This window comes from Eleutherodactylus coqui, chromosome 10 (assembly GCF_035609145.1).
Source record: "Eleutherodactylus coqui strain aEleCoq1 chromosome 10, aEleCoq1.hap1, whole genome shotgun sequence".
Classification (NCBI taxonomy): Eukaryota; Metazoa; Chordata; class Amphibia; order Anura; family Eleutherodactylidae; genus Eleutherodactylus; species Eleutherodactylus coqui.
The window spans coordinates 47,962,273-47,980,442 of record NC_089846.1 but is presented as its reverse complement, the minus strand read 5'-3'; the positions used below and the strand labels follow the sequence as shown (position 1 = coordinate 47,980,442).

At 44.8% G+C, this 18,170-nt stretch overlaps 1 protein-coding gene across 2 annotated transcripts in view; it reads right to left on the bottom strand.

The window, feature by feature from the left end:
• The window catches only part of AR (androgen receptor), a 257,798-nt gene that overhangs the window by 222,747 nt on the left and 16,881 nt on the right, over nucleotides 1-18,170 (bottom strand). The gene's annotated exons all lie outside the window — the stretch shown is intronic.

Genomic DNA, 18,170 nt, shown 5'->3' with positions numbered 1-18,170 from the left:
AAGCTGGGGGCTTGGGAAGAAAAATGGCAAATGAAGTTCAATGTTGATAAATGTAAGGTTATGCACAAGGGCAGCAAGAATGGTTGTTACCAATATTCACTTAATGGGGTACCGCTAGGGAAAAGTGATATGGAAAAAGACCTGGGGGTACTAGTGGACTATAGACTAAACTGGAGTAACCAATGCCAATCAGCTGCTGCAAAGGCAAATAAAGTTTTGGGGTGCATTAAAAGGGGTATAGGGGCGAGGGACGAGAACATTATCTTTCCATTATATAAGGCACTTGTCAGGCCCCACATGGAATACTGCGTACAGTTCTGGTCACCGGTGCTCAGGAAAGATGCTACGGTATTGGAGGGGGTTCAAAGAAGGGCAACTAAACTAATACATGGAATGACGGGACTGGAATACCCAGAGAGGCTATCCAAATTGGGACTATTTACTCTAGAAAAAAGAAGGTTAAGAGGCGACCAAATAACCATGTATAAGTACATGAGGGGACAATACAAGGATCTCTCCCAGGATCTGTTTATACCCAGGACTGCAACGGTAACAAGAGGGCATCCGCTACGTTTAGAGGAAAGCAGGTTTCATCACCAACATAGAAAGGGATTCTTTACTGTTAGAGCAGCTAGACTGTGGAACTCTCTGCCTGAGGACGTAGTGATGGCAAAATCCATAGAGCAGTTTAAAAGGGGACTTGATGTCTTTCTGGAGAGGAAGGATATTATAAGCTATAAATCTAAGATTATTTGTTAATCCGGGTTTACAGGCAGGTAGGAACTATTAGGGGTTGATCCAGGGAACAGTCTGATTGCCATTAGTGCTGCGGAATAAGTTGGCGCTATACAAATAAAGATTATTATTATTATTATTATTATTAGGGAGTCGGGAAGGAATTTTTTCCCCAAAAGAGCTAATTGGCTTCTGCTCTCGGGGTTTTTTGCCTTCCTCTGGATCAACAAAACAGGAGGCTAGACAGGCTGGACTAGATGGACATTGTCTTTATTCAGCCTTACGAACTATGTTACTATGTTAGAAGAGACTTTTTAGGAAGATTTTTTCTTCCTACTAAGGGTGCCTACCCACTTGCGTTTGCGATTTTCGTGTGTGAAAAACGCAGCGTTTTCCGCGCGTTTTTGGCGCGTTTTTCGCGGCGTTTTTCGTTAATTTCCATTGACATTCATGGGTGCATTAAGAGAAAAATAAGGACACATATGCAACTGACAGTTCCTATGTGAAAAATTGCAACGGACCGAAAAAAAAACGCAAATGGACAAGAACACATTCTATACTAATTGCTCTTCAGAAAAAACGCAAAACGCAAAGGAAAAAAAAATCGCAAGTGGGTAGGCGCCCTTAAAAGTGTGTCTTACAGTCCAAAAACACAACTTTTTGATGATATGTTTTTGTTTTCATTTTGTTACTATGCGCACACTTAAAATATTTTAGTTTTCACATTAGTCACTTAGAGCAGTCACAATAGGCTGACACTGCAGATCTTTTGTCAGTTTTGCGGGGAATGATTGCAAAAATTCATCTCATCATGACAATATACAGGGGGTGGACAAAAATATGGAAACACCAAGGCGAAATGCATGGGTTTTCACCTTTAACATTGAGCTGCCCTTTTGACCCCTGCTTTGGCTGAAAGCTTTCCTGCCAAATTTGTGTTTACTTCACCTCTTGCCCTGCTCTGCGTGGTTTTTGAAGCCAGCTGGTAACAGCAGCTGAGTGGCTCAGACCAATGGAACCTTGTTGTTCTGGCAGATGTTCACTTCTGCCCGGCAGCATCTGTGTTATATTACCTCCACTTACATAACACGGAATTATAAATCATATTTCAATAAGACATGTAGAGACCGATTTTAAGGCATAGATATTGTATGATATTTCCATATTTTTGTCCACTCCCTATATGACAACTCTATATACATATCTGCGCAGAGATAAAGCACTATATACATTCCCCTGTCACTTCCTATTCTGAGGGAGAGCGGACTGTAGTCCATCACTGGAAACTGTAATATTGTACATTAATCTGTCAATTTACTTCCATTCATTTCAGATACCAAAAAGTATACACACTAGAGATAAGCGAGCGTACTCGCTAAGTCAAACTACTCGAGCGAGTAGTGCCTTATGCGAGTACCTGCCCGCTCGTCTCTAAAGATTCGGGTGCTAAACTATCTACACGGACAATACATAAAAGTGTGTGTCTCCAATTTGGCCACCCCCATTTACTTTAAAGTTTTACACACTAAGAACTGTAAATGGGTTGTTTAGTGAATATTTTTTCTTAAACTCAATAAATGCTTATAAAATAATTTTAAAAAATCTATACTTCTCTTTCGCCCCCCCCCTCCCACCCCTCCAGCTCCCAGCAGTCTCCACCTGCCTCCAGACAGCTAATCATGTTAATACGGCTGACAACAGTAATAGCCAACAGCAGTTACATGCTTAGATGGCAAGTGTCCAGCTGCCCGGAGGTAAGCAGTGACTGGCGGGCACTATAGAGGTGGGAGGATGAAACAGGTGAGTATAGGCTTGTTTACTAAATTATAAGAATTCCTTGAGTTTATTAAAAAATTAGTTCCAGTGGGTGCGCCATTTTCAGGGTCTGTATGCCCTATGCCGAATTTATATTTCTACAATTTAAAGGAGATGTCTCGAGGAAGCAGTGATTTTTTTTTTTTGCCCAGTCCCCCTAATTAAACATACATTACTAATTACCCCTGTAAATGACTTTCCTAGCTGGTTTGTACTTACCGTTCCAGCGTTTCAGCAACTTATAAAAGTTTCCCCAAGATGGCCGCCGGCTCTTTCCCCGTCGCTCGCTGCAGCCCGATGTGCGCGCTCCCGAGACGCTGCCAGCTGTGTCTCCATGGCAACCGGACGCCATGCAGCCGCCGACCAGACGCCGCGCAGCCGCCGACCAGACGCCCCGCAGCCGCCGACCAGACGCCCCGCAGCCGCCGACCAGTCACCCACCGCCAGGCAGCAGGTAACCGGCGCTAGCCCCCGGCTCCCCAGCGCTACGCTCCCGGCTCCCCAGCGCTAGACCCTCAGCCCAGGTGAAGGCCCCGGAGCCCAGCGCTAGGTTCCGGAGCCCAGCGCTAGGTTCCGGAGCCCAGGTGAAGGCCCCGGAGCCCAGCGCTGGGCTCCGGGGCCTTCACCTGTCAGTGAACATCACCCCCGACCCATCACTTACCCCCCTGGCCCAGCGCTAGTTCCCCCGGCCTAGCGACAGCCCCCCCGGCCTAGCGACAGCCCCCCCCGGCCTAGCGACAGCCCCCCCATCGCAGCGACAGCCCCCCCCGGCCTAGCGACAGCCCCCCCATCGCAGCGACAGCCCCCCCCGGCCTAGCGACAGCCCCCCCATCGCAGCGACGACAGCCCCCCCCCCCCGGCGCAGCGGCAGCCCCAGCCCCCCCCGGCCCATCACTTACCTGGACGGCAGGACAGCTGGGCGGCTTCTCCGGACAGCTGGGCGGCTCTGCACCTTCCTCTAACAAAGGAAGGTACAGAATGGCCGCTCCAGCGCGCTCCCGAGCAGTGACAGCTCATCTGCGCATGCGCAGAAGAGCTGTAGCGGGGAGCACACTGAAGCGGCTCGTGCTGAAAGGAGAAGACCGGACTGCGCAAGCGCGTCTAAAAAAGCAAGCTGCCGGCGAATTTAGACGGAACCATGGAGACGAGGACGCTAGCAACGGAGCAGGTAAGTGGAATAACTTCTGTATGGCTCATATTTAATGCACGATGTATATTACAAAGTGCATTAATATGGCCATACGGAAGTGTATACCCCCACTTGGTTTCGAGAGACCACCCCTTTAACTACATATTCTTAATTGTGTTGCCTGCATATGTTTAAGTGGCCATTGGAGCACTCTTGTACAGTATTCATAGATTGCTGTTATGTTGCATTTGGAGGTTATTGTTTGCTGGTGGGAACTTCCTTTTGTACAATTATTATATACATTTTTGAACCCTCAGTTTGCAGTCGCCATGACTGTGCCCTCGCTAGTTTAACTTAAACTAGCGCAGAGTGTGGTGCAGAGTATAAGCTCTTGCCTACAACCTGAAGGTTGCAAGTTCAATCCCTACGTGATTTAGGTACAATAAAACAGGTATTTTCTTTCTTTATTCCATCCTTAGTAAGCACGCAACGTTTCGGCCGTTACAAACAGCCTTTGTTGCGTGATTACTAAGGATGGAATAAAGAAAGAAAATACCTGTTTCATTGCACCTGAATGCTTCTGCTGCCATTTCTGGATAGGATTTTGGAAACTAAGTGGAAGATTTGGATCCATCTTCTGAACAGCGGCTGTGCAGGGAGAGCCTCCCCTTTGATAAGGGTTTGCTGTGGTGCTGCGGGCGCTGGAGCGTGTGTGGAGTACATGATTTAGATAGTCAGCTCAAGGTTGACTCAGCCTTCCATCCTTCCGAGGTCGGTAAAATGAGTATCCAGCTTGGTGGGGGGTGAGGGCTTAGTCAGACGGGCGTTTTTTCATGCGATTTGCGCATGGGTATGCGTCCGGCGATTTTATAAAACCATTGCTTTGCAATGGTATCGGACACATGAGCGCTTTTTATGCGCTTGTCCGATAAATTATAGAACAGAAATCGCAGATCGCACCTATCTGCGATTCCTGTTCTCTTCTCTATATGCAGCAGCGCCGACCCCATTGAGAACATATAGTAGACAAATCAGCTGTAACAGCTGTGGCAGAGAAGAACGATGTTTGCCCATTGAATTCAATGGAGCCGGCAATACAGCCGGCTCCATTGAAAGCAATGGGCTGCCGGCGAGCGCGGGATGAATTGTCGGGAAGGGCTTAAATATATAAGCCCTTCCCTGCAACTCATCCAGAAATGTGTAAAAACAAAAAAAAATATATATACTCACCTTGTCCCGGCAGACGGAGTTCAGCCGCGGCCGCCGACAGTTCTCCTGAACTGCTCTCTGTAGTATTCAGCAGCCGGGGATTTAAAATCCCCGCCTGCTGAATGAACTGCCTCTGATTGGTCACAGCCTGACCAATCAGAGGCAACTCTCAGTCACACCCATTCATGAATTCATATATATTTAAGCCCTTCCCGACAATTCATTGTAAGATCGCCCGCAGCGCATTGCTTTCAATGGAGCCGGCTGTATTGCCGGCTCCATTGAATTCAATGCGCTGGACAGCTCCGGCCCGTTTCTATTGAAACGCGGCTAGGAGCAGTTTTTTCGGGCGATTTTTCGGCCCGATCACGCGATTTGCGGATGCGCATCCGTCATGCGATCCGCAAATCGCGGGAAAAAACGCCCGTGTGACTAAGGCCTAATAAGTAATAATTACCTGAAAGTGCTGCGGAATAAGATGGCGCTATACAAATACCAACATTTATTTGTAAAATACATCCATTATTTTTATAGATGAATTTTCTTGTTTGCCATGTATTATTAAATCTACATGTTGTTATTGCATGTAGTCCTTTATAGGTGGTAAAAAATTAGTTACTAGCCAATCCCTTTAAAGAGGTTGTCCAAGTAAGTTTTTTTCATGTTGAGTGACACGTTTGTACTTTAAGGCCGTATGTCTACGGGGAAAATCAGGCACCATGGACATGAGGCCTTAAAGTACAGGATATGTAACGCGGATATCTGCTGCGGATGCAGTGCGGATCAGCCTAAAATTGTATTTTATTGCAAGCGGGTGACATGCGGATGCGTTTTTTTTTCACGCGCGGATGCAACTTTTACGCTGGAGGTGTTTTACCCACTTTACCCCACCTCCTAGTACTTTCCCCACCTCCCAGCCTTGAAATCCGCAGATCTCCCGCACCCATTTAATTCACACTTAAGATCAGCAGCGGATCTCCAGCAGTCATAGAGATCAATGGCGGCCATCCGGAGTATGATCCGCACTTGAATGGAGCATGTCGCATTTTTTTCCCCGCACATGAAATTTTTAAATCGCTTTAAAATACCATCTGCGGCTATTTATCTACCGGCGGGTGGTCAATGCATTCCTATGGGTAATTTTACATGCGGATCATGCGTGCGGGCGATCCACTGTGGATTTTAAAATGTATTTTCCCCGTAGACATGCGGCCTTAAGGAACAAATAAAACATGGTTCAACATATTGAACAAATTAAAGGACACAGACGACAACGAACCAATGAACTGGGAGGGACAGCTGTAAAGATATAGAATAATTATTGTCAAAGCATTAAACAGCAAACCTGTTTCACTCAGATTATTAATTTCAGGTGTGAAGTTCTTGAAGTTTGAGGATGTTCCTCACCTAAATTAAGTTTTCACAAATACCTAATTACAGGGGGGTTCCCAGAATGGACATTCATCACCTATCCACAGAGTAGGTGTGAGCACTGACACTGAGTGGATTGCCGAGTACATACTCAACTGTTGCTCTTTTCAAACGCCTCCTAACTTGCGGTCATACATGGCATATTCATCATTGCAATCCAAGCATGCTCGGAGCATGGAAAACATAGAAAACAGGGCTGTAGTACTGGGGAGTGACTGCTGCCTCTCTATCCCTCAGACTCTTGGCTGGCTGTATTCTACCCTCTCCCCAGTGCTGGTTTCTATGCTTTCTACATGCCAAGTATGCTCGGAATGCAATGATGAATATGCCCATAGTAAGTCAGCTCCGTGAAGACTCTAGTGATGGAGCCCCCAACAATCAGACATTTATCACCTACCTTGCTTCTTAGGTTAGGCTCATACTTCATTTGAACAGGCCGCCTGCACACGAGCGGAAATCCCGCCGCGGGATTTCCCGCGGGATTTCCGCCGCTGAAAATTTGCACAGGAGTGCATTAAAATACGCACTCCTATGCAGACGGCCGCGGTAAACAAACCGCGGCATGTCCTAATTTTCTGCGGGGCACGCACTCACCCGGCCGCCGGCTCCGGTCTGCGCATGCGCCGGCTGCGCGGTAGCCGGCACATGAAAGAGCCGGGGCCGCCAGGCGCGGGTGAGTACGCGCTCGTCCCTGCAGACGCTCGGGTCGGATCGCGCGGCGAGAATTCTCGCTGCCGGATCCGACCCGCTCGTCTGCAGGCGGCCTAAGTTCAGTGAGAAAGTTTAACATTTTCTGCCATTTGTATGCCCCAGACTGTATACTTACACAATTGCATACTTCTGTAATTGACTTCCATTGGATTAAAAAGTGTAATTGACTGATTTTCAATACAGTTGAAGCAAAATCTATACCAACATATAATGTAAAGCCAGCTATATGGCTTATGTGTAGCAACTGATAGTCTAAAGCCATAATGTATTTTGTCAAGGAAGGCCCCCTCTGCCATCATGACATACATGTGGCTATAAGCAATAAAAACTATTGCACATGTCAATCTCACATCCGCCCCCCATTTGAGCTACAAACAGAGCACAATACATACAATACCCCAAACACTCCACGCATCCAGGAACACCAATGATTCCACCACTTATTGGATATAGGCAATACCACATATTGGTTACTGGTGCCAACTGTACTCTGGTAGTTAACAAGTAAAATAAACCAGCTACAACATATACTCTACAGAGTTAGTGAACTTTAGGGGTTGGAAGAGGGAACAGTCTAGTCTACACAGGATGACTTGGTATGAGGTGAAGCCTTGAAATAGGATCCAGGGCAACCAGGACAAAATATAGGACTCACATGTGTCACGCAGAGAAGTGGTGAGCTCCTCCATCTCCATTATCTCATCCACCTAGCAGAGCCAGTGACACAATGTCGGAGGAGAAACAGATTTTCAAAAGCGGGGATACGTGCCCTAACACAATTGTTTTAATATAGACTTGCAGTAAATTTTTGCTGATAAATTTACAAGGTGTAGGAGATATAAGGAAGGCAACATCTGTAGATCTTAATGTAAAACCTCACGAATAATGTCATGGACCTTTTTCCAATAAGTGCCAAGTTTAGGACACTTCCAGAAAATATGTATGTGGGAGAATTCCATAGGTTGACATAGCCAGCAATTGGGAGAAACAGAAAGAAATATTTTATGTAATTTGGTAGGCACATGGTACCACCAGGAGAGTAACTTATAACCCGCCTCTTGAAAGACAGAAAATGTACATTCAAGATCCCTTTCCCAGTTTTGTTAAAAAGGGTGGTTTAAAGTCTGCAACCGGGAAGATAAATAATCAGTAAAATCAGAAAGAATAACGGATGAGTCCTACACTAGTACATGCAAATTCAATATGAGTCAAAACCCGACTGAAGCTAGTAAATGGGGTAGAGAAGCTAGAAAACTGGAGAGCTGGCCGGCCTTCCAGAAACCCAGAGGAAGTGGGTCAGTTAAAATCTGCAGTTCTTCATGAGAAAGCCACTTAGGGCCTGTTATGAAATGCACAGCCCCACAACTTACAGCTACCACCTATGGAAAATACCTACATCTGTACTAGGGGGGGAAATGTTTACACACCAAAAAAGTGGGTCCTACTGTGGGATGCAAGTTAAATTCAGCCCTTGTATGCAAAGGCAATCAGGGCAGCAAGCGCAAAAGAATTTCAGGGAATCTGTGCTCCAAACCTATCGATAACTTAAAGTCTGCATGTCGGCACCAGTCCAACACTCTTTGGTGGGCAGCTTTATAGTATTTTTTAATATCCAGAAGACCCTCCCCACCTTCATCTCTAAGAAGAAAGAGGAGAGAATGACTCAGGCATGGGTGTTTCCCTATCCAGATAAAAGGAGTGAAGGCCAGGGTTACAGGCAGAAAAAAATGATTGGGAAGCGCAATTGGGAGAGCTTGAAAAAGATATAAAAGACGTGGGAGAATATTCATTTTGAGAATAGTACACTGAGCAAACCAGACTTCATTCTCTACATCTTAGCATACCCAAGATCCGCCTGTCTCCCTGAGCAATTATGAAATATTATATTAGGCGATTCCAATACAGTGCCAGCTATGGTGAGGAGATTAGAACTGTGTTCTTGTCTCTCCTCTAGTATTCTTCTCATTGCCCAAAAATACCCTTGTCATTACCCCTGTACACCTTCTTCCACCCTGTGTCATCCGTGCCTTTTCTTTCTTTCACATAGAATAAAAGATAGCAGTACCAAAATATTATTTTAGCTTACCTTGGGTTACAATTAGCATTAGCTAGAGAGGCAATTAGATAGTAATAGTTAGCGGTAGTGTTAAGGGGCACTTATTAGTGTTAGATCTGGGGTTAGCTGTCTTGCATTAGGGCCATTTTACGCAAAAAAATATATATTAAGAAATATTTAAAAATGCTAACAAAAAAGAATTTGAATAGCTTTATTTGTTAGGCATTATTAAAAAATGACTGCACATTTGTATATGACTGTGTCCTGAAAGTTAAGCAGTGCTCCTTTTCTTTTGGGTCATGACATGAGTCCAGACATGAGATTGGAGCCACAAAGGGCATAATTCTGAACACAGGAAAAACAGGGTGTTATATTTCAGGTTGCATGTCTTCATTTTCATGTGAGATGTGCAAAAAGAAAACCTGTCTTTAAAATGTCACAGCTGATTTGTATTAATTCTATAAAAAAAGGTGTGATCAAAATACACACTACAGTCGTAGAAGAAAGCATTAGGGGGTCTAGTTTTCGAAGCAGGTTAATTTCTAGGGGATTTTCTATCATTCTGAAACTTAGGAGTCTCTGCAAACTTGTCTTGGTGCAGGTAAAAAAAAATGTAGCAATGGGCTGCTGGTAACCCCTGCAGGGATTTTCAAGGGAGGGCTTTAAATATAAGCCCTTCCCTGAAAATCATCCCTAGAATGTGTTAAAAATAAAAAAAAATTATGCTCACCAGCTGCCGAGGATCAGGCACGTCTAGCCTGTCTTCCTGCACTGCTCTGAAGATCTTTCAGCAGGCAGGGATTTAAAATCACTGCCTGCTGAGAGGGCTATATCTGATTGGCTGAGCGCTCTGCCAATCACAGGCAGCTCTCAGCAATTTCATGAATGGCTGAGCACTGCCTGTGATCGGTCATAGCGCTCAGCCAATCAGACACAGTGCTTTAAGAAGGTGGGGTTTTTTAAATTCCCTGCCAGGACAAAATGCTTCAGAAGAGTGCCGGGGTGCCAGGGAGAAAACGCGCCGGGGCTGGACAGCACTGGAGATGTGATGTATATATATTTTTTCAAGCAGTTAGGGCTTATTTTCAGGGAAGGGCTTATATTTAAAGCCCTTCCCTGAAAATCCATATGGGGGTTGTCTTCATCCCATTGCTTTCAATGGGCGGCAGCAGCGCAGGCATTGACAGCCATGACAGGGGATTCTTTCATCCTCTCATGGAGTTCCATCATCACTGAACAATGTGACAGTGCTGTCACAGTGTTCAGTGATGAGGAGACTCCCTGTGGGGATTAACGGATTCCCCTCATGCCCTGTCACCTCTGTAACTTTACGCGTAGCACGGCCCTTACAGGCACGCATGTCCTATCTTTTGCAGGTGCGAGTATTCTGCGCCTCTAAAAGATGGACATGTGAACACTTCATAGGGAACCAATGGTTCTAATAGATGGAATTTTTTTTTTTGCGCATATAGATGGCACAAAAAAATTGGTACTCTGACCGCAGCCTAACGGTGAAAGGAGTTAAAATCACAATTATAAACTATTGGACCATGTCTTGAGACACTGTTTTAAAAAAAACACTGGTGGTCTTAGACCTATGTTTCTTTATTTTTGTGTGTAAGAATTGTGTATTTCTCCCAATGTATTGCAATCCACATGAGCATTCTAGCAAGAAAATGACGTAGCTAGCAGAACAATTAATAAAAGACTTAATTTGAAATGTCTCATTAGTGTGGCTGCTTTTAAATGCAACAGCGTTATTTTCTTAGAATAAAACAGCATTTGCATCTACTGTTACATCTATAACAGCCTATCATGCTGGGAGAAAAAGGAGGAAAACCAGCTTGCTGATGTCATACTTCTAAATTTACTTGCGGCCAAAATACTTTATGTGTACAGTCCCTTCTAAAAGTAATTTGTAGTTTCTTTGGGATGTTGTTACGTAAGAAGGCGTCTTGGAGGAGTACACCCCAGTGCTTTTCCAATATCACTTTTATAATAGAGTGACGTGGATCGCATGTAGTGATGAAGTTATGATGAAAATTACAGACAACATTGTTTATTTGTTTTTGGAGGGATTTCTATTCTTTGCTCTTTCGTAGGGTTTATTTATCAGACCCCTCTTCTTTCGATCTATTTTTAAATATGGAACTTTGAATGCGTAAATCTTCATCATTTGTGCAATTATGTCTTCGTTAATGGAACTGGGTACTTCTTTCGTATAACAATCTTTTACTATCAACTTTAATAAACGTTTTTGTAATAATTCTCCCATCCTCTTGACTCAAAGTAGAGTCCCCATAGTCAACAGATAGACTCCTTTTCAATGAGGGCCACATCAGCCAAATGGGTGACTTCAAAGGGCCGATTGTAATTGTAAGACAGTATAGTAATAATGTCCCCCATAGTGGCTGCAGTAGTAATAGTGATCCTAGTAGTAACAGTGACCCCATAGTGTCCCCAGTCATAATAGTGGTCCCGGTAGTAAGCGACTCCTGTAATAGGAGTGACTCCCATAGTGGCCCCAGTAATAATAATGACCCCCATAGTGGACCCAGTAGTGATAGTGACCTCCATAGTGGCCCCAGTGGTAACAGTGACCCTCAAAGTGACCCCAGTAAGCAGAATGGCTCAAATAATAAGAGTGGTTGTCAAAGTGGCCTCAGTAGTAATAGTGCGCCCCCCATAGTGACCCCATTAATAACAGTGTCCCCCATAGTAGCCCAAGTAGTAAGTGACCACAGTAATCGGAGTGGATCCAGTAATAATAGTGGCCCCCATAGTGGCCCCAGTAGTAAAAGGGACCCCAATAGTGGCCCTAGTAGTAAGTGTCTCCCCTAGTAGCCCCATTAGTAAGTGACCTCGATAGTGACCCCAGTAATAACAGTGACCCCAACAGTAAGTGACTCCAGTAATAAGAGTGACCCCCATAGTTGCCCCAGTTATAACAATGACCTCTTTAGTGGATCTAGTAGTGATAGTGGCCCCAGTGGTAACAGTGACCCTAATAGTGAGCCCAGTAATAATGGTGTTTCCAGTATTAAGCGACTCCAGTAATCAGAGTAGCTCCAATAATAGGAGTGACCCCCATAGTGGCCCCAGTAGTAATAGGGTCCCTCATTGTGGTCTCAGTAGTGATAGTGACCCCTCATACTGACTCCAGTAGTAATAATGACCCCCTTAGTGACCCCACTGGTAATAGTGACACCATTGTGACACCAGTAGTAACAGTGATCCCCATAGTGGCCCCAGTAGTAACAGTGAGCCTCATAGTGGCCCTAGTATTAACAGTGACCTCCACAGCAGTACTAGTAGTAATTGTGGCCCCAGTAGTAACAGTGACCCCCATAGTGGCCTCAGTAGTAATAGCGACCCTCATAGTGACCCAGTAGTAAAAGTGATCCCCACATCAGCCTCAATAGTTGTTGGCCCCTGGTCGGCTAGCATTCCTACAGGCATTCCACTCACCCAGCCACTGCTGAGCCTGAAACTGCTGGCCTCTCCTCTTGGCATCCATGTGGCATACAGGATGGCACACACAGACATGGCAGGGTAGAGGTCAGCAGTCACAGACTCTGCACTGCCGCCGGACCGGAGCTGCAGACTGTTTGAGTGAAGTGCCTGTTAGGGCTCTTTCACACAAGCATATATTGGCTGCGCTTTCACACCCGTTCAATATACGCTGCCCATCTGATGCATTGGTTTCCAATGCATCAGTGCAGATATGCATATTTCCGCGATGTAAAAACAGCCAGCCGGCACAGATAGTGGTGCACATTCTGGCTGGCAGTTTTTAGGCTGGCCAGGAAAGTTAGTTAAGGAACTATCTTCCTGGCTGGAATACGGTGGCGGCTCCCCTAGACTCCTATGGGAGCCTATCGGAGCTGCCGAAGAAGGAAGGTGGGAGGGAGTTTAGCAGCGTGTCTGATAAACTTCCACCCCTTCTCTCCGCCCCTTGCTGCCTGTTTGCAATAGTAGAGGGCAGGACGGGTCGGGATCTAGTGTACTAAGCTCCTGCCCTATCCCCTCTCATTGCTGGTAGCTGACAACGGTGGAGAGGGGGCAGGAACTTAGCACACTAGCTCCCATCCCACCCCCTCCCCTTGCCGAGAACCGTCGAGGGGGCAGAGAGGGGAAGGCAGTTTAGCAGAGCTTAACTGTCTCCTCCCCGCCCGACGGTATCCTGGGCTCGGCATATACTCAACGGACCTGGCCGTCTGAATGGCCGCATGGACGGGAGATGCAGCTGTGACTTGGTCATGGCTGCCTCTCATTCACGTGATTTTCAGTCGCGCTTTGGCCGTAACACGGCCGACTGAAAATCGTTGTGCGAGCCACATGAAATGAGGAGGCGGGCTGAATTCGGCCCAAGGGCCTTGAGTTTGACACATGTGAGTTAGAGTCTTGGCCAGTATATATGAGATTCCAGTCATTACTGTCGAGGTGTGTAGTGGAATCCTCAAATTCATCATATAATCCCTCCCATATAAAAATCAAATTGTTAATGTAACATTTGAACAATATTATTTCACTACCGATGCTGGGGTAGTATATATTTATTTTCAAATTCACCCACATATAGCTTCGCAAAACTCATGCTCATCATGGTGCCATTTGTCTGTTTGAATAATTGTGAATTGAGAGGGAAATTAATATTTCCAAGATAAACCTGATGCTGTCAGTTATGAACTGTTTTTATAATTGTGTAATGGAATGATCATGTTCAAGAATGTATGTAACACTATTGATGCCTGTATCATGAGGGGTGTTAGACTATAAAGATGTGATATCGAATGTGACCAATCTATATGGGGATTTCCATTGGATGTCAATCAGGATGGAAATATGAGAAGACTGTATTTGAGATAAGAGTCCAGAGAGTGGTCATAACGTTGGAAGACAAGGTCTACATCGTGTGACATAGTACTGCTGATAGAATTTATGCCTGAGATTATAGGTCGGCATGGTGGGTTGAATTGGTCTTGTGAATTTTGGGAAAGTGATAAAATAAGAAAGCGGGTCTTTTTTTATGATTAGAGAATCTTTCTCTGTTAAAATCTTCTGATGGTGAGCTATTTCAACCGAGTAAAAGAGGCAAGAACATTATTGGTAGGGGCAGTGGGAATTCAGATGTAATACTCCGTATCTAACAGAATTCACATAGCTTCCTGTAGTTTTCATGGTCCTGAAGTACCAATACAACTCCTTTGCTGGCATTGTGAATTATAAGGTGTCTTGCATATTTTGTTAATATTTCAAAGTTCAGAGAAGATCAAAATATAGAAGGCTTCAATATGGTTACCTATGTGGTTTAGAGGGTAAAAAACAGACTTTGGTTTCAGAGCTATGTGGAATAGAGCGGGAGGGGATTATGGGTTGTGTCAGCATTGACTAGTGTAGATGGTGTCATATGGTCCTGTTTTTTTTATGTTTTGAGGTGTCCAAAATCGAAAAATGCCTGGTGAGTATGAGTATTCTTATAAAATTGTTACCAAACAATTCAAATTCAGTTATTCTATCTGAGGGGCAGAAGGAGAGAGCTTCCTGAAGAAGTGCTGATTCAATGGGATTCAGGGTGTAGCTGGAAAGGTTAAACATTTTCATGTGTCTTGTTTCTTTTGGACTGAGGTTTTTTGCTGTGGGGCATGTCTCATTTTCTTTTTTCATCCTCTTTTTAGGCCTGATTTTACTTTCGGACGTATGGGTGTGAAGGATGTGGGTAGTTCTAAAAAAGATACTGATGATTTGTAAGAAGGGATGAAGATATGTTGTGAGACGAAAGATGGGTAACACTATCAAATGAATTTTTAATAATCGTATTAAATCTGGGGGTATTGTAAGTAGTTACACTACTTTAATAGGTTGGCTGTTAAAATACAGCAAAATGCAGAACCATAAAATTCTATAGAAGCAACAGGTCGCTATGGAAGCGCTCACATGGACCCTTTTTAGAGGCACAGAATCTGTGCTTCTAAAAAAGAACGGTCAGCGAGCACCACTCGCCTGTCCGCTCCGTGGTGCGCGCTGACCAGGGTGCTTACCATAGGCCTCTATGGGAACCATGGAAGCAGGCTGCCCGCACCCCGGACATGTGAATGGTCTGCCCCGCGGAGCTAGGGGCAGCCCGCTCACGTGATCTTTTCCTGAATGTCAGGAGCGTGGTTTACACGTTGCTTAGCAGCGTATAAACCATGCCCGTCTGAATAAGACTTAAGCGATCAAACAATCGCAAGTTCAAGATCCCTATGGGGCCTAATAAAACAAAGTAAAAATAAGTTAAAAAAAATAGAAAATATTGTGTAATTATTAGAGATGAGCGAACCTACTCGGCCACGCCCCTTTTTTGCCCGAGCGCCGCGATTTTTGAGTACTTCCGTACTCGGGCGAAAAGATTCGGGGGGCGCTGTGGGTGAGTGGAGGGAAAGAGGGAGAGAGAGAGGGCTCCCCCCTGTTCCCTGCTGCTACCCCCCGCTCCGCCACGCCTCCCCCGCCCCCCAGCGCCCCCCGAATCTTTTCACCTGAGTACGGAAGTACTCGAAAATCGCGGTGCTCGATCAAGTAATCACTCGAAACGAGTAGGTTCGCTCATCTCTAGTAATTATTGTACATAAAAAAAACAAATTAAAAAGTTAAAAAATAAAACTTTTTTAAGTAGTCGCATCCAAAAAATAAATCTAAAAATTGGTATCTATACATTACAATCAGTCCAGTTTATTAAAATATCACATTAATTCTGCATGATGAACTCCATGAGTAGAAAAAATACACAAAACTGCTTTTTTTGGTTATTCCATCTCCCAAAAAATATTGAATCAAAAATTCTTATGTTTCCCAAAATGGCACCTTTACAAACTACAAGTTGCCCCACAAAAAACAAGCCCTCACACAGGGCAATTGTGTTTTTTTTACCACTTGGAAATGTTTAAATGTTTTCAAGACATTATATAGCACATTAGATGGTATCATTAGAAGATGCAACTCGGCCCTCAAAAAAACACAAAAGTCCATATGAAGATATATCACCTAAAAAATAAAAATGTTATAAATTTGTAAAACCCGGGAATATCAGAATTGCAGAATATGACCTGGACAAAGGCACATCAATGACTCTTGGTCATGAAAGGGTTAAGGTGCAAACAGGCTTGGTCCTTAAAGGGATTAGTTTCATTTGTCCAAATGTTTTAGGATAGCTGTTAGGCAACCAAAAAAAAAAGCATGAAGCATACATACCAATGCCGAGATACATCCTGAGGGCTTAGTCAGACGGGCGTTTTTTGCCGCGATTTGCGGATCGCATGACGGATGCGCATCCGCAAATCGCGTGACCGGTGCGCGCAAGTCGCCCGCAAATCGCCCGAAAATCTGCTCCTAGCCGCGTTTCATTAGAAACAGGCCAGAGCTGTCCAGCGCATTGCATTCAATGGAGACGGCAATACAGCCGTCTCCATTGAAAGCAATGCGCTGCGGGCGAGCCCGGGATGAATTGTCGGTAAGGGCTTAAATATATAAGCCCTTACCTGCACTTCATCCTAAAATGTGTTAAAATAAAAAAAAATTGCATTCTCACCTTCTGCCGGCAGCTCCGAGCGGCCGTCCTGCAGTGGGTGTGAAGGGGGTGTGAGTCAGACCTGCCCCCTGATTGGCTCAGCGCTGAGCCAATCAGAGGCATGCCTCACTCACACCCATTCATGAATTCATGAATGGATGTGAGTCAGACCTGCCCCTGATTGGCTCAGGGCTGAGAGGCAGCAGTCACTCACCCATTCATGAATTCATGAATGGGTATGTGAGTGAAACCTGCCTCTGATTGGTCAGGGCTGTGACCAATCAGAGGCAGATCATTTAGCAGGCGGGGATTTTAAAGCCCCGCCGGCTGAATAGTGCCGAGAAGCAGTTCAGGAGAAGTGACAGCGGTCGCGGCTGGACTCTGGCTGCAGCGGAAAGGTGAGTATACAATTTTTTTTTATTTTAACACATTTTAGCATGAATTGCAGGGAAGGGTTTATATATTTAACCCCTTCCCGACAATTCATCCCGCGCACGCCGGCAGCCCATTGCTTTCAATGGAGCGGCTGTATTGCCGCTCCATTGAATTCAATGGGCAAACATCGTTCTTCTCTGCCACAGCTGTTACAGTTAAATATTAATGCAACTTTTGAGGCACAGTACTGTAAAATATTCTACATCCTGTTGATGATAGGATTGAAATGTATCATTGCATTTTAGTAAATGGATTGCAAGAAAGAGTTTTCTGGGTTCTTAAGGACTCCTTAAGAGAAGCCATCAGTGTGTGTAATCAGTGGGGTCTAACCCCTGATACCCCAACCAATTATCAGAATGAATGGACCATGTCACTCTCTGGAGCACCACAGTAATTCAATGTTCATCCTCACACATAAGCTCATATGTTCATCCCTCAGCTCATCCATATAACTGAAGCTACGATGCAGTATCATGTAAGTCAGACATACTACAACCAAACCACTGGGACTGGGTGAATATTCAACTCCCTTAGGTGATACTGATATCCTTTCCCCTTGGGATACAAAAAAAGGGGAAATGATATCGATGTATATTCCTGGACAACACCTTCAATACCCTTAGATTGAACATTTCTATTCCTAATAAAGTTTTAATAAGACAAAAACTTCAAGTGTAATCATTAGTCAAACCATGGCCCAATCATTATGTTGTAAGGTGCTGAAAGCTTTCTGGTGTGCCTTTTTTAAAGTAGAGGTCCTCTTAAACGGATTGTCTGAATTATTATTTTTTTAATTCCTGCTCCCCTTGCCTAAAATAATGGCTGATCATATACTTACCCCTTCCGGGTCCCTGAGGCTCCAGCGCCGCATCCACTGGTCTCCCCTATGATGATGAGTTTACAGGTTGCAGTCAGTGAATGGGATGTGACAACTTACTGCAGCCAATTATAGACCTGCTTGTTCAAGTGTTAAAGCCTGCAGCAGGCTCTGACAATTGCAAACAGACTTGTTGCAGCCCATCAACACAGAACTGGTGAGAACGGAGGCGCGTGGATCTGGGGGAAATGAGTACATGATCATTTATTTTAGGCATTGGGGGCTG